We start from the raw sequence: 14,002 nt of genomic DNA, 5'->3' as shown, positions 1-14,002 counted from the left end.
GGGGGAGGGCAGCTCAGAATTAAAGGTAGCTTTTGGTCAGTTTTGCTGGAGTGCCGCTTCATAATCTCTGAGCACTTTGGTCAGTGGTCGCTTTCGCGGTCCGCCTTATTTTTAGAGCTCCATGCCGGGGCTGGGCACAGCTACTGGGAGACTGTTCTCACCTGTCGGTTTACTCGTGGAGCTCACAGTGCTGCCATGGCATCGCGGCTCGAAGCCATTCTTGGAGTCGGACCCACCTGTTGCTAGTGCTCGTTTCTGGCAATCTCCACTGGATTAGGGTAGGGAGGACAGAGCTGGACCTAGGAGTGGGTTCCCTAGGGCCTGTCCCTCGGGGCCCCACTCAGCTCTGGTGGGAGTATCCTGTGTGCTCCGGAGAGCGGGAAGAGTCTAGTCCCGCCCTCTCCTGGCGCTGCGAGAGCGCCCCCCAAAGCAAGGCTTGCGTCAGGCCCACGTTCTAGTTGGTGAATAAATAAAAAGAACCTAGGTGTCTCAAGCACTTTGTGTATTCGAGCTGTCACTATTACCTAAACAGAGAGGGCTTAGGCACTGCCATTAACATTCTTTGGCGAAAAAGAAAGTGAAAAGATGTTCTTTTTGTCTCTAACTCCCGAAATCTCATCTTTTCTCCGAGTGTGGTGTCTTTCCAAGGTTATTTGTGTAGTGACCTGTTTTGGTCTTTTCTCTCTCCATTTCCTGCAGTCTGAATTTATGCCCAGGTCTACCCTGGAGATCCGGAGTACCTCATGCCTCACGCTCCGCCTTACGGAGGCTTGCCCGGGCGGTGGCTGTTAGGGCCCGCCTTTCTTTTGGTTATCTCCGCCCTCGTGGGACTGCATATTCAGGATAGGGTGTGTTGGAGTTAGAAGACTGCAGCCACCTCTAGCAGCGAGCTAGCAATCTCTGGGGTTATATCTCGGCTTAGGTCTCCAACCTGTACTCCAGTTCTATACTTGCTGAAAGGATCTTCCGGCTTTTCCAGATATTTGTGATTATAAAGACGCACTTTGTGGAATGTAAATTGTAAAGATAACTGGATGGGAAGGATGAGGTTCTCATTCTCATTTTTCTGTAAGGGGGTCCTCCAGGGTGATAATGCTACAGCTTTCCCCCTGCAAAAACCAGCGTATCGGGTCTCCTCAGCTGAGCTCCGCGTCACCTCCTGTCTTGGCCCTGGAACTCGGAGCTTCATGTCTCTAGTGTAAACATTCCACAAAAGGACTGATAGGGTACAGCCTCCTGGCGCTGGACAGAATCAGTTCCTTCCTAGACGGGCGCCGTGGCCAATAGGAGCTCCTACCGGTGCCAAGATATCCAATCCAACTGTTGGGGGCGGGGCCTGCCCCGGCAGTGTGGTAGGAGGAGTCTATTTCATTTAACAGACATTTTACCCCACATCAGTTACTTACCTTCCTGGGGCGGTGGGAGAGCCAGGGCTAGCCTTCCAATGCGATGACCGGCGGAGGCGGGAGGCAACTTGTTAGGCCTGTGGCTGAGATGCTACGGGGCGGGATATATTGAGTCTTCCAATGAGACGTGAAGAGCTTCCTCGCATCCTCCAATAGTGTTGCAGCTTGGGGGTGGGATTCAGCTATCCATCTCCAATAGGCGGGGTTGAGTTAGGGAAGCTCCCCGCCAATAGGGGCGTGGAGAAGGTGAGCGGTTCCCCTCCCCTCTCAGTTGAGGGAAGGGGCGGGAAGTTGGCAGACGGGCTCAGTGATTGGCTAATCTTTTGACGGGCGGATAATGCGCCCTGTGGCAGAACGAAGCTGAGTCTTTCCCTCTGCGGGGCGGGCCGGGGGAGTGGGCGGGATTTCCCGGGTAACAGAGAAGCGGCCGCGGCGGTAGAGGCGGCGGAGACGGTTTCTCCATCTTCCCCCCCTCCCCTTCCCCCCTTGGAGTTTCCCTCCCTCCCTCCCTCCCTCCCAGTCTGGGCACCGGGGCCTGTGACCGCTTCGTTAGTGGAAAGGTAGCTGCCAGTCCTCTTCGGCAGGCCTTTGCCCCGCGCCGTTCTCGGGGCCTCCTTGCTGAGCCCGAGGCTCACGCCGAGAGAGACACGCAGTGACGAGCGAGTGAAGCAGCTTTGCGGTGAGAGCACGCTGGGCTGGAGTCCGGGCGGGAGCCTGAGTGGCGGGGTAACGCCGGACTCGAGGGTGTGTATTTTTAGGGGGGGCTGACCTCCTCGGCTTCCCGTAGAGCAGACGGGCGGGAGGTGTGTGGATGTATGGGGGGGTGGGGGGCGGAGCGGGGTAGCTCTCGGTGCGGGAGGGGGAGAGCGTAGTCCCGGTGCGCGCGGAGGGGGCGGGCTCTCGCGCCGCCGCTCAGAGGCGGGGCCGACGCGCGCGTGCGATTGTGGAGAAAGGGGCGGGGCCGGCCTCGAGCTAAGTGGTGTTTACTGCAGACCATCCTCTTCATTCCTCCCGGGGCGGGCAGGGCCTTTGGCGAGTGGCCGAGCTCTGGCCTTCTGGGTTAGGGGGACGGCTAGGGGGTCTCCCGCAAGTGGCTGTTGGGCGCGGCAGGGAGGGGGCGTGCAGTCTGCGTTCCTCCGCCTTCTCAGGATCCGGTTGGCCGGAGGGGCTGTACCGAGCGGCAGTGCCACTCCCCTTTGCCTTCCCCCCCCCTCCGGGTTTCCTCCTCCTTGGCAGTAAGACGGTGCTAGGGAAATCCCGCTGTCCAGTCTGGCTGGGAGTCGCGGCGCCTAGGTCTGCCCCGCCCTAAGTCTCCGTGGGGTAGGAGGGGCCCCCGCTGACTGGGAGTTGCGGAGGTGTCCGGACTTACTCTAGTGGCGGCCTTGCCTTCTGGTTGGGGCACGAGGTTTCTGTGCCAGATCTGTTGTATCCTCTTTACTCCACGCGTCGTGGATGGCACTGTGCAGCTAGGAAAGTGGGAACATGGTCACGACTACACCTCTCTTGGTTGTAACTCTTGGGCGAGGTGCTCTAGGACCTTTGGTAGGAGTGTGTGCTGCTAGTTTTGTGACCGTACTTAAACGGTAGTGAGGGGGAGGAGCGGGGAGTCTTGGAGAGAACTGTGGCCGGGAACAATCTTTCTCGGAGTTCCCTCGACGTTCAGTTACCGTGGCTGTATGGGCCGGGGCTCCCTTTGAGCCTGTGGAGTAGCGTGTACCTAAACTTGGCACTGTTTCGTCGGGTGCCTTAGGACTTTAAACTCGGTTAGCCATGAAAAAGCAGTGAATGCTCCTGCTCTTCACAAGGCTCAGTTTTATAACAGGAAAGATGTTTGGATTTACATTTTAATCTGAACACTGGTCTGTTTTAAAGATGGTGGTTTTTTAAAAACTCAGACTTTGAATAAAATAACTTCTTCAACACTTGTATTTTTTAATGCTTTAGTCGTACAGATGGTTCAGCTGTATAAACTTAGTTTCCCAAAGAAATAAATTTTGATTTAGATAACTATAGGTGAAAAGTCTTCTCTTTCTGGTTTTACGTAATTCTGTTAGACCACTTTCTATTAATAGTCTGTAGAACATGGTGTTCTTGCCTTTTTTATTTTAGAGTACGGTGAAGTTGTGGACTAGTGTAGACTGTGTATATTTCCCTCCAGACTGTATCGGGGAGTCACTTCAAGGCATTTCAGGTTGAATGTATACACATTAGATGAGGTTTTTCTTCTGATTTGATGTATTGTCTTTTACTTTTTTTTTTAGACAGAGTCTCACTTTGTCGCCCTCCGTAGAGTGCTGTGGCAATCACAGCGCAAAACAACCTCAAACTCTTGGGCTTAAGCGATTGTCTTGCCTCAGCCTCCGGAGTAACTGGGAATACAGGCGCCCACCACAATGCCTGTGGAGAACCACCATTATTTTTTTAGAGACGAGGTCTTGCTCTGGCTCAGGCTGGTCTCGAACTCCTGAGCTCGAGCAATCCACCCACCTCTGCTTCCCAGAGTACTAGGATTACAGTGGTGTGTCACCTCGCCTGGCCCATTGTCTTTTTTTTTTTTTTTTTTTTGTAGAGACAGTCTCACTGTACCGCCCTCTTGTAGAGTGCCATGACGTCACACGGCTCACAGCAACCTCCAGCTCTTGGGTTTACGCGATTCTCTTGCCTCAGTCTCCCGAGCAGCTGGGACTACAAGCGCCCGCCACAACGCCCGGCTATTTTTTCGTTGCAGTTTGGCGGGGGCTCGGTTTGAACCCGCCACCCCTGGCTTATGGGGCCGGCGCCCTACTCACTGAGCCACAGGCGCCCCCCACCCCCCATTGTCTTTTACTTTTAAGAGAAATGTTTTTGACATTTTTCATGGGAAAAGAAACATGGAATTAATGTTTATGCTTTGACATCTAAATGAGCCTCTGGTTAATTACCTGAGCTCAAGTAAAAATCTACTTTTGTGCTATGTGTTATACTACACAGTGTGAGTTAGAACCACCTCAGCTAAGGAAATTGCAACAGTAGTACTTTACAGTGATAGCTGTAATAGAATTGGTCTGGAGACTGAAAACCTGGATGTTTTTCCTGATGCTATGAACTAGTAAAGATAGTGGAAAATTTACAATTGAGGAAAATTTGGTCAAAATATAATTGTTCTTACCATTTGCAGTGTCATATACTGGAAAACACAGGAGAACCTACATAATGCCATTAAAAATAATCTTTGGTTGGTGTGCCAGTGTCAGAAGTTACACATAGGTTTGAAGGTTTCAGTTAAGAACTTCGTTATGCTGTTATTAGGAAAGTTTTCATAAATGCTTCTTGCTTTCCAAATACCGGGTTTTTTTTTTTGTTTGTTTGTTTTTTTAAATTATTTTTCTTTTTTTTAATATTTTCTTTTTATTTATTTATTTATTTATTTGTGGGTTTTGGCCAGGGCTGGGTTTGAACCCGCCACCTCCGGCGTGTGGGACGGCACCCTACCCCTTTGAGCCACAGGTGCTGCCCTGTTTGTTTGTTTTTTGAGACAGAGTCTCACCTTATTGCCCTTATTGCTTTGGTGTCGCAGCTCACAGCAACCTCAAACTCTTGGACTTAAGTGATTCTCTTGCCTCAGCCTCCTGAGTAGCTGGGACTACAGGCACCCGCCACAACGCCCCATTATTTTTTTAGAGACGAGGACTCACTCTGGCTCAGGCTGGTCTTGAACCCATGACCTCAGGCAATCCACCCACCTTGGCTTCCCAAGTGCTAGCATTACAGGTGTGAAATCAGGGGGGGTTTGATTTCTTTTTGTTTGTTTTTTTTGAAACAGTCCCACTCTCTTGCCCAGGCTAGAGTGCCATAGCGTCAGCCTAGCTGACAGCAACCTCAGGTGATCCTCCTTTCTCAGCCTTGAGAGTAGCTGAGACTCCAGGCACCTGGTTGGTCACCAGGGTAATTCTTTTTCTATTTTTGGTAGAGATGGGGTCTTGGTTTGCTCAGGCTGGTCTCTAACTTCTGAGCTCCAGTGATCCTCCTGACTTGGCCTCCCAGAGTGTTAGGATTACAGATGTGAGCCATTGTGTCCAGCCTGGATATCAGTATTTTATTTATTATTTATTTATTTATTTTTTGAGACAGCGCCTCAAGCTGTCACCCTGGGTAGAGTGCTGTAGCATCACAGCTCACAGCAACCTCCAACTCCTGGGCTCAAGCTATTCTCCTGCCTCTGCCTCCCAAGTAGCTGGGACTATAGGCACCCACCACAACGCCCGGCTATTTTTTTTGGTTGCAGCCATCATTGTTGTTTTGCGGGCCGGGCTGCATTTGAACCCGCCAGCTCAAGTGTGTGTGACTGGCGCCTTAGCCACTTGAGCCACAGATGCCGAGCCAAGATTGGCATTTTATAATTAAGAGGGTTTTAATACTTCATCTAAAGAAGGAGTAGGTTTTTTATCTTTTTTAAGGAAGGAGGTTTGTATTAATTGGATAAGATTCCTGGTGAAGCGTAGATCTATTTACATCTTGCACCTGTCAGGGCAAAAAAGCAAGATACTGGACAGCTATGCAGACCAGATGTTAATACCTGGGAATTACAGTTGGGATTAAAAGGTTATGTCACCTGGGTGCAGTGGCCCATGCCTGTAATCCTTGCACTTTGGAAGGCTGAGGTGGGGGGATCGTTTAGTGTTAGGAGACCATCCTGATCACTAACAAAACCCTGTCTGTACTTAATTTATTCATTCATTGAGACAGAGTCTTACTCTGCCACTATGGGTACAGTGCCATGAGCTGTGACACCATAGTGCTCTATCAAGGGCAACGAGGTGAGACTCTGTCTCCAAAAAAAAGAGGTTCTGTCCAGGGTCTTAAGATCTTAACTGGTCTGGTGTAGTGCTTTTCTTTCTTTTTTTTTGGAGACAGAGTCTTATTATGTCACCCTCAGTAGAGTGCTGTGGCGTCACAGCTCACAGTAACCTCAAACTCCTGGGCTCAAGCAATTCTCTTGCCTCGGCCTCTTGAGTAGCTGGGACTACAGGCGTCCACCACGATGCCTGGCTATGTTTTTGTTTTAGCGGGCCGGCTGGGTTGAAACCCACCAGTTCTGTTGCATGTGGCCAGTGCCCTACCCACTGAGCTACAGGTGTTGCCTCTGGTGCAATGCTTTTCAAAGTTTTCTCACTCTACTGGGTAATTCCGCCAGACAACAGTTTGTTAAGTTATACTTTCCGTAGGCTGTGGCCAAGCCAGGATCTGAACCTAGCAGTCTTGTTCTGGAGTCCCTTAAACCTTATACTTCCAGCTGCCTCTGGACTAAGGATAGAACAAAGAAGGAGCAGTGTGCTTTTGATTTTTTTTTTTTTTTTCTTTTTTTTGAGACAGAGTTTCTCTATGTCGCCCTTGGTAGAATGTTGTGGTGTCACATCTCACAGCAACCTCAAACTCTTGGGCTTAAGCGATTCTCTTGCCTTAGCTTCCCAAGTAGCTGGGACTATAGGCGCCCACCACAACGCCCGGTTATTTTATTTTATTTTTTGCAGTTTTTGGCCAGGGCTGGGTTTGAACCCACCACCTCTGGCATATGGGGCCAGTGCCCTACTCCTTTGAGCCACAGGCGCCGCCCCCCGGTTATTTCTTTATTGCTCTTGTCATTGTTGTTTTAGCAAAACCGGCCGGGTTCCAGCCTGCCACCCTTGGTGCATGTGGCTGGCACTGTAACCACTGTGCTACCGGTGCCATCCCTGTGCTTTTGATTTTATTTTGTTTTATTTTTTTAGAGATGGTGTCTTGCTTTGTTTTCAAGGCTGTGGTGCCATCATAGCTTACTGCAGCCTCAAACTCCTGCCTCAAGGGATCCTCTTGCTTCAGCCTCCCAAGTAGCTGGGACGGTAGGCACATACCACCCACCTTGCTAAGTTTTTAATATTCTGTAGACCTGTGATCTTGATTTGTTGCTGGGCTAGTTGAACTAGCTTTAAGCAGTCCCACTGTGGCCTCCCAAAGTGCTGGGGTTACAGACAGGCCTGAGCTGCTTAATAAAAAATTGGCGTAAAACGTACATAGCAAAATTTACCATTTTAAATGTTTTCCAGTTCAGTGGCATTAAATACATTCACATTGTTGTGCAACCATCTCCACTGTCTACCTTTAGAACTAGGTACATCTTCCCAAACTGAAACTTGGTACCTATTGAACAATAACTGGTCATCCCACCTTTCCCCAGCCCTGGGAAGCACAATTCTATCCTCTCTCTGTGTATTTAACTACTGTTGGTACTTTATATAAGTGGAATCAGATAAATTTGTCTTTTTGTGTCTGGCTTATTTCACTTAGCATCATCTTCAAGGTTCATTCGTGTTGTAACACAGGTTAGAACTATCTCATTCTATTTCTGTCAACTGGCAGTTGAATTGCTTCCAGCTTTTGGCTATTATTAATAATGGTGCTATGAACATTGGTATGCAAATACCTGTTCAGATGACTGCTATCAGTTCTTTTGGGTATATACCTGGAAGTGGAATTACTAGATTATATAGTGATTCTCTCTTTTATTTTTTTGAGACAGTCTCACTCTGGTACCCTGGGTAGAGTGCATTGGCAACCTCACCTCACTGAAACCTCTGACTCTTTTTTTTTGCGGTTTTTGGATAGGGCTAGGTTTGAACCTGCCACCTCTGGCATATGGGGCTAGCGCCCTACTCCTTTGAGCCACAGGCACCGCCCCAACCTCTAATTCTTGAGCTCAAGTGATCCTCCTGCCTCAGCCTCCCCAGTAGCTGGGACTATAGGCATGTGCCATCCACCTGGTTAATTTTTTGTAGACATGGGGTCTTATTCTTCATCAGCCTGGTTTCAAATTCCTGAGCTCAACTAGTTTTCCTGCCTTGGCCTTCCAAAGTGCTAGGATTACAGGTGTGATCCACTGCCCCGCCTAGTGATTGTGTTGTTAGTTTTTTGTAGGAACCATTAATGTGCTTTTGAAAACATCTTTGAAGGAAAAGATTGGGACTCAAATTCTGCAGGTGATTTGTGGGTCAATATTCATTCATTAAACACCTGCTTAAATAGCTCTGGGCTGATGTCGTGAGAGTCTTGGTCCCAAGAAGTTAACGTACTTACATGGAAAAGCAAAGAGACACGTGATGATTTTACTGCCCATGAGTACAAATTGCAATAAGGAATTCTAAGGAAAGACAGGCCATCTTTGGGGTGGAGGAAGAGAGGCACCATAAGAAACATGAAGAAGTCTGAAATATGAGATCCAGTGGAAGTGAGTTGTTAAATGTCTTTGTCTCACCCAAAGTGTCCTTGCAAGTGCTTTGGAATGTTAGAAGTGGTGATATCATGTTGAAATTGAATTCTCTTTTTATTTTTAAGACAGGGTCTTACTTTGTTGCCCTCGGTAGAGTGGTGTGGCGTCACAGGTCACAGCAACCTCAAACTCTTGGGCTCAAGTGATTCTCTTGCCTCAGCCTCCCAAGTAGCTGGGACTACAGGCGCCTGCCACAACACCAGGCTGTTTTTAGAGAGGACGTCTTGCTCCGGCTCAAGCTGGTTTCCAGCCTGTGAGCTTGGCCTCCCAGAGTGCTAGGATTACAGGCATGAGCCACCGGTTACCCAGCCTTGAACTAAAGTCTTTATTCCATAGCTTGTGAACTGTGCTCTCTTCAATTTGCAACCTGATCCCTTCTAGTACTATGGGAGGTATTTAAGAATCACAAGCAGAGATGGGGGCACACACTTGTAGTCTTAGCTACTCAGGAGGCTAAGGCAGGAGGATTGCTTGAGCCCAGTAATTTGAGGCTGTAGTACACTGTGACCATACCTGTAAATAGCCACTGTAGTCCAACGTGGGCAACATATCGAAACCCCTGTTTGTTTAAAAAGAAAAAAAAAGGAGGGGGAAAATTAAGTAAAAAAAAAAAAAATACAGTAAAGACATTATGGACTTTACATGTATGTCGAAGTTTGATACATCTCACTAATATGGTCAGCTATTACTATGTTCCCTAATACTTTTATTCTTTCTTTCTTTTTTTTTTTTTCTTTTGAGAGTCTCACTATATTACCCTTGGTAGAGTGCCTTAGCGTCACAGCTTGCAGCAACCTCAAACTCTTGGGTTCAAGCAATCCTCTTGCCTCAGCCTCTCAAGTAGCTGGGACTACAGGCGCTGGTCACAAGACCTGGCTATTTTTTTGTTGTAGTTGTCATTGTTTAGCAGGCCCAGCTGCATTCAAAACCGCCAGCCTATATGTATGTGTCCAACACCCTAGCTGCTGAGCTACAGGCGCCAAGCCTACTTTTATTCTTTCACGTGCCTTCCTGTTTCTGCTACTTTTAAAAGTTAATAGAAGTGGTATCTTAGGACTTTTAACCTCTCCCTGTGTTGTTTTTAAGTACATAATTCTGAATATTTTATTTTGTTGAAGTGAAAGCTAAATAATGTGGTGACCTATTTAGCAGCATACTTGAATAGTCTGTGAATCAGTTTGCCATTATTGCATTATATTCTTTCTAATTATTTTTTTCTTGAGGCAGGGTCTTTTGTCTTGATTTGCTAGGGCTAGAGTGTAGCAATGTTACCATAGCTCAATGCAACCTCAAACTCCTGGGCTCAAGATCTTCCCATACATCCTTCCAAAGCATGGCTTCCTTTAATTGTGTAAATTTCTCTTTTCATCAAAGACTAGCTTTAAGGATTTGTTTTCAGACTATTACAACCAAATGTATAGAGGTTTTGTCTGGGTATATATGCAGGGCAACTATCTGATAGTTTTAGATTGCTGCACCAGTGGCAACCAGTCTGTTTAGATTAGAATTTTATTAACAGCATCGTGACAGGACCTTTCTTAGTCCTGCTGGTGTCCTCCAGAGCTGGGCTTGACTAGGCTCTTGAAGAATATATGGGTCCACAGTCCCTTGTTTGCATTCTAAAATGCAAGAGTTTTTGTTTGTTTTTTGGTACGTTTGGTTCCACAACTAATTTAGGGATACAGCCTGATCTAGGCTGCCCTGCCTAATGCAGAAATGTGACTACTTGATAATGGGGAACTACCCCAACCCAATTCCTGGTACAGGAATGTGATTTACAATTTTTGTATTATATTACCTTTCTAAAATTAAAACAATGCTGATAACTCCGCAATTTCTGTCTCTGAGACCTCTTCCTCTCCTACCTACTAATGCGTCCAGTGGCCCTGGTAATGTCTATCCTCTTGGGTAGCTAATAGGCATCCTTGACTCCTTTCTTGTCTCTTTTTTTCTGTGTCATCGGTTAGCAAATGTTACTTGGTCCATATTTGAAATACTGTGCAGAATTTGACCCCTTACTACCTACATACCCCCAATCCCCACTACACAGTACCAGCAGCATCTTTAGCTTGGATTCTGGTCTCTGCTTTGTTATTGCCTCTCCTTAAGTCTGTTCTGTTCTCAACAATGGAGCCCAAATTATTCTTTTAAAATCTAAGTCAGGCGGGTCACAGTGGCTCTTGCCGATAATCCTAGCACCCTGGGAAGCTGAGGCTGGTGGATTGCTTAAGTTTAGGAGTTTGAGACCAAACTGAGCTACAGTGAGATCCCATTTCTTCTAAAAATAGAAAAACAGGGGCAGCGCCTGTGGCTCAGTGAGTAAGGCGCCGGCCCCATATGCCGAGGGTGGTGGGTTCAAGCCCAGCCCCGGCCAAACTGCAACAAAAAAATAGCAGGGCGTGTGGCGGGCGCCTGTAGTCCCAGCTGCTCAGGAGGCTGAGGCAAGAGAATCGCCTAAGCCCAAGAGTTAGAGGTTGCTGTGAGCTGTGTGATGCTACGGCACTCTACCGAGGGTGATAAAGTGAGACTCTGTCTCTACAAAAAAAAAAAAAAAAAAAATAGAAAAACAGCCAGGCATTGCATTGCGTGCCTATAGTCCCAGCTACTCGTGAGGCTTAGGGAAGAGGATCGCTTGAGCCCAGGAGTTTTAGATTGCTGTGAGCTATGATGGCACAGTACTCTCGGGGTGGGTGGGGCTGGGGGAAGTAACAAAGTAAGGCTCCGTCTCCAAAAAAAAAAGCTAAGTCAGACCTTGTCCATGCTCTGCTTAAAACCATCCACTGGCTACCCATTTTGGTCTGAATATTAAGTCAGAGGCCTTATTATGACCTACAAGAACAAACTTGACATACTACTCAAGTTTTGTACCAACCTCTCTGACTACTTTTTTTTGAGACAGAGTTTTACTTTGTCCCCAACCCCCACCCCGCCCCCAGAGTACTGTGGCATCATAGCTCACAGCAACCTCAAACTCTTGGGCTCAAGAGATCCTCTTGCCTCAGCCTCCCAAGTAGCTGGGACTACAGGTGCCTACAGTGCCTGACTATTTTTAGAGATAGGGTCTTGCTCCTGCTCAGGCTGATCATGAACTCCTGAGCTCAGGCAACCCACTTGTCCGGCCCATGAGTACATTTCTGACTAGTATCTCCTTTATTCTTTGCCAACTTTAAACAGTCTTCTTGCTGTGTTTTTTTCTTTTTTTTCATTTGAGACAGAGCCTCAAGCGGTCGCCCTGGTAGAGTACCTTGGCATCACAGCTCACAGCAACCTCCAACTCCTGGGCTCAAGCGATTCTCCTGCCTCCGCCTCCCAAGTAGCTGGGACTACAGGCGCCCACCACAATGCCTGGCTGTTTTTTGGTTGTAGCCGTCATTGTTGTTTGGCGGGCCCAGGTCAGATTCGAACCCACCAGCTCAGGTGTATGTGGCTGGTGCCTTAGCTGCTTGAGCCACAGGTGCTGAGCTTCTTGCTGTTTTTGAAAACTATCAAACCCATATGTACCTCAAGGTCTTTGCATTTGCTGTCCTCTCTGCCTAGAATGCTGCTTCCACTGATTTCCATGTGGGTAGCTATTCTTCAGTTTACTAAATTTACCTTTTCAGTGAGGTATTTTTTGGTCATTCTTACCTAAAATTTCAAAAATCCTTCCCTGCTTTTTTTTCTTTGCAATTGTTGCTTTCTAATATATATATATATTTTTTTTTTTTTGTAGAGACAGAGTCTCACTTTATGGCCCTTGGTAGAGTGCCGTGGCATCACATAGCTCACAGCAACCTCCAACTCCTGGGCTTAAGCAATTCTCTTGCCTCAGCCTCCCGAGTAGCTGGGACTACAGGCGCCCGCCACAACGCCCGGCTATTTTTTGGTTGCAGTTTGGCCGGGGCCGGGTTTGAACCCGCCACCCTCGGTATATGGGGCCGGCGCCTTACCAACTGAGCCACAGGCGCCGCCCGCTTTCTAATATTTTAAACACTTGTTTGTCTTATTTGTTATGTTTCTCCCATTAAAATGTTAGAAGTGATTTTTATTTTTGTTTATTGTTATATCTCCATCTCCTAAAATACACATAGTATATACTGATGATTAAAGATATATGTGCCCTTGTGTATATCGGAGCACAATTATAGCTTATGTATGATAAAAGCAATGTCAGATGACTGACACATCTAGCTCTTAAGAACCATCTCAAGTCCTATTTGTAATACATTCTCCCCTTTATTTTTCTTTTTTGAACTGTTTTTCTTTTTTGAGACAGAATCTTTATGTTGCCCTGGGTAGAGTGCTGTGGTGTCCCAGCTCACAGCAACCTCAAACTCTTGGGCTTAAGCGATTCTGTTGCTTCAGCCTCCCAAGTAGCTGGGACTACAGACACCTGCCACAACACTATTTTTCTTTTCTTTCTTTTTTTTTTTTGTGGAGACAGAGTCTCATTTTACCGCCCTTGGTAGAGTGCCATGACATCACAGGACTCACAGCAACCTCCAGCTCTTGGGCTTACGTGATTCTCTTGCCTCAGCCTCCCAAGCAACTGGGACTACAGGTGCCCGCTGCAACGCCTGGCTATTTTTTTTTGTTGTTGTTGTTGCAGTTTGGCCGGGGCTGGGTTTGAACCTGCCACCGTCAGTATATGGGGCCGGTGCCCTACTCACTGAGCCACAGGCGCCACCCTCAGCTATTTTTTGGTTGTAGTTGTCATTGCTGTTTGGCATGCCCGGGCTAGATTTGCACCCGCCAGCTCTGGTGTATGTGGCTGGCGCTTTAGCTGCTGAGCTACAGGTGCCAATCCTCTTTCAAACTTTTATTTTTTATTTATTTATTTTTTTTTTTTGTAGAGACAGCATCTCACTTTATGGCCCTCGATAGAGTGCCGTGACCTCACACAGCTCACAGCAACCTCCAACTCCTGGGCTTAAGTGATTCTCTTGCCTCAGCCTCCCGAGTAGCTGGGACTACAGGCGCCCGCCACAATGCCCGGCTATCAAACTTTTATTAATGAGACAGGGTCTTGCTATGTTGCCCAGGCTGAACTCCCAACTCTTGGCTCCTCCTGTCTCAGCCTGCCAGGTCTTGTAGCTGGGACTACAAGCTTGAACCACCACACCCAGCTTGTAATACATTCTTTATTTTATTTATTTATTTATTTGAGACAAAGTCTCTCTGTGTCACCCTCGGTAGAGTGCTGTAGCATAACAGCTCACAGCAACCTCAAATCTTGGGCTTAAGCGATTATCTTGCCTCAGCCTCCCAAGTAGCTGGGACTTAAGCACTTGCCACAATGCCCAGCTATTTTTTGGTTGCTGTTGTCGTTGTTTGG

At 47.6% G+C, this 14,002-nt stretch overlaps 1 protein-coding gene across 3 annotated transcripts in view; it reads left to right on the top strand.

Moving 5' to 3' along the window:
- SIN3A (SIN3 transcription regulator family member A) overlaps positions 1-14,002 on the top strand; it is a 90,580-nt gene that overhangs the window by 2,635 nt on the left and 73,943 nt on the right. Inside the window, exon 1 of one of the 3 annotated variants that reach the window (XM_053595984.1) lies at positions 1,369-2,085. The exons of 1 other annotated variant lie outside the window; for it this stretch is intronic. The gene's annotated coding sequence lies outside the window, so the exon portion shown is untranslated. Of the gene's footprint in view, positions 1-1,368; positions 2,151-14,002 lie in introns of those variants that run through there. One more of the 3 variants, XM_053595983.1, reaches the window with a different exon arrangement.

Source organism: Nycticebus coucang, chromosome 6 (assembly GCF_027406575.1).
Source record: "Nycticebus coucang isolate mNycCou1 chromosome 6, mNycCou1.pri, whole genome shotgun sequence".
In the NCBI taxonomy this organism is placed as follows: domain Eukaryota; kingdom Metazoa; phylum Chordata; class Mammalia; order Primates; family Lorisidae; genus Nycticebus; species Nycticebus coucang.
Note: the sequence above shows the minus strand (reverse complement) of the source record. Positions and strands in the feature narration are given on the sequence as shown.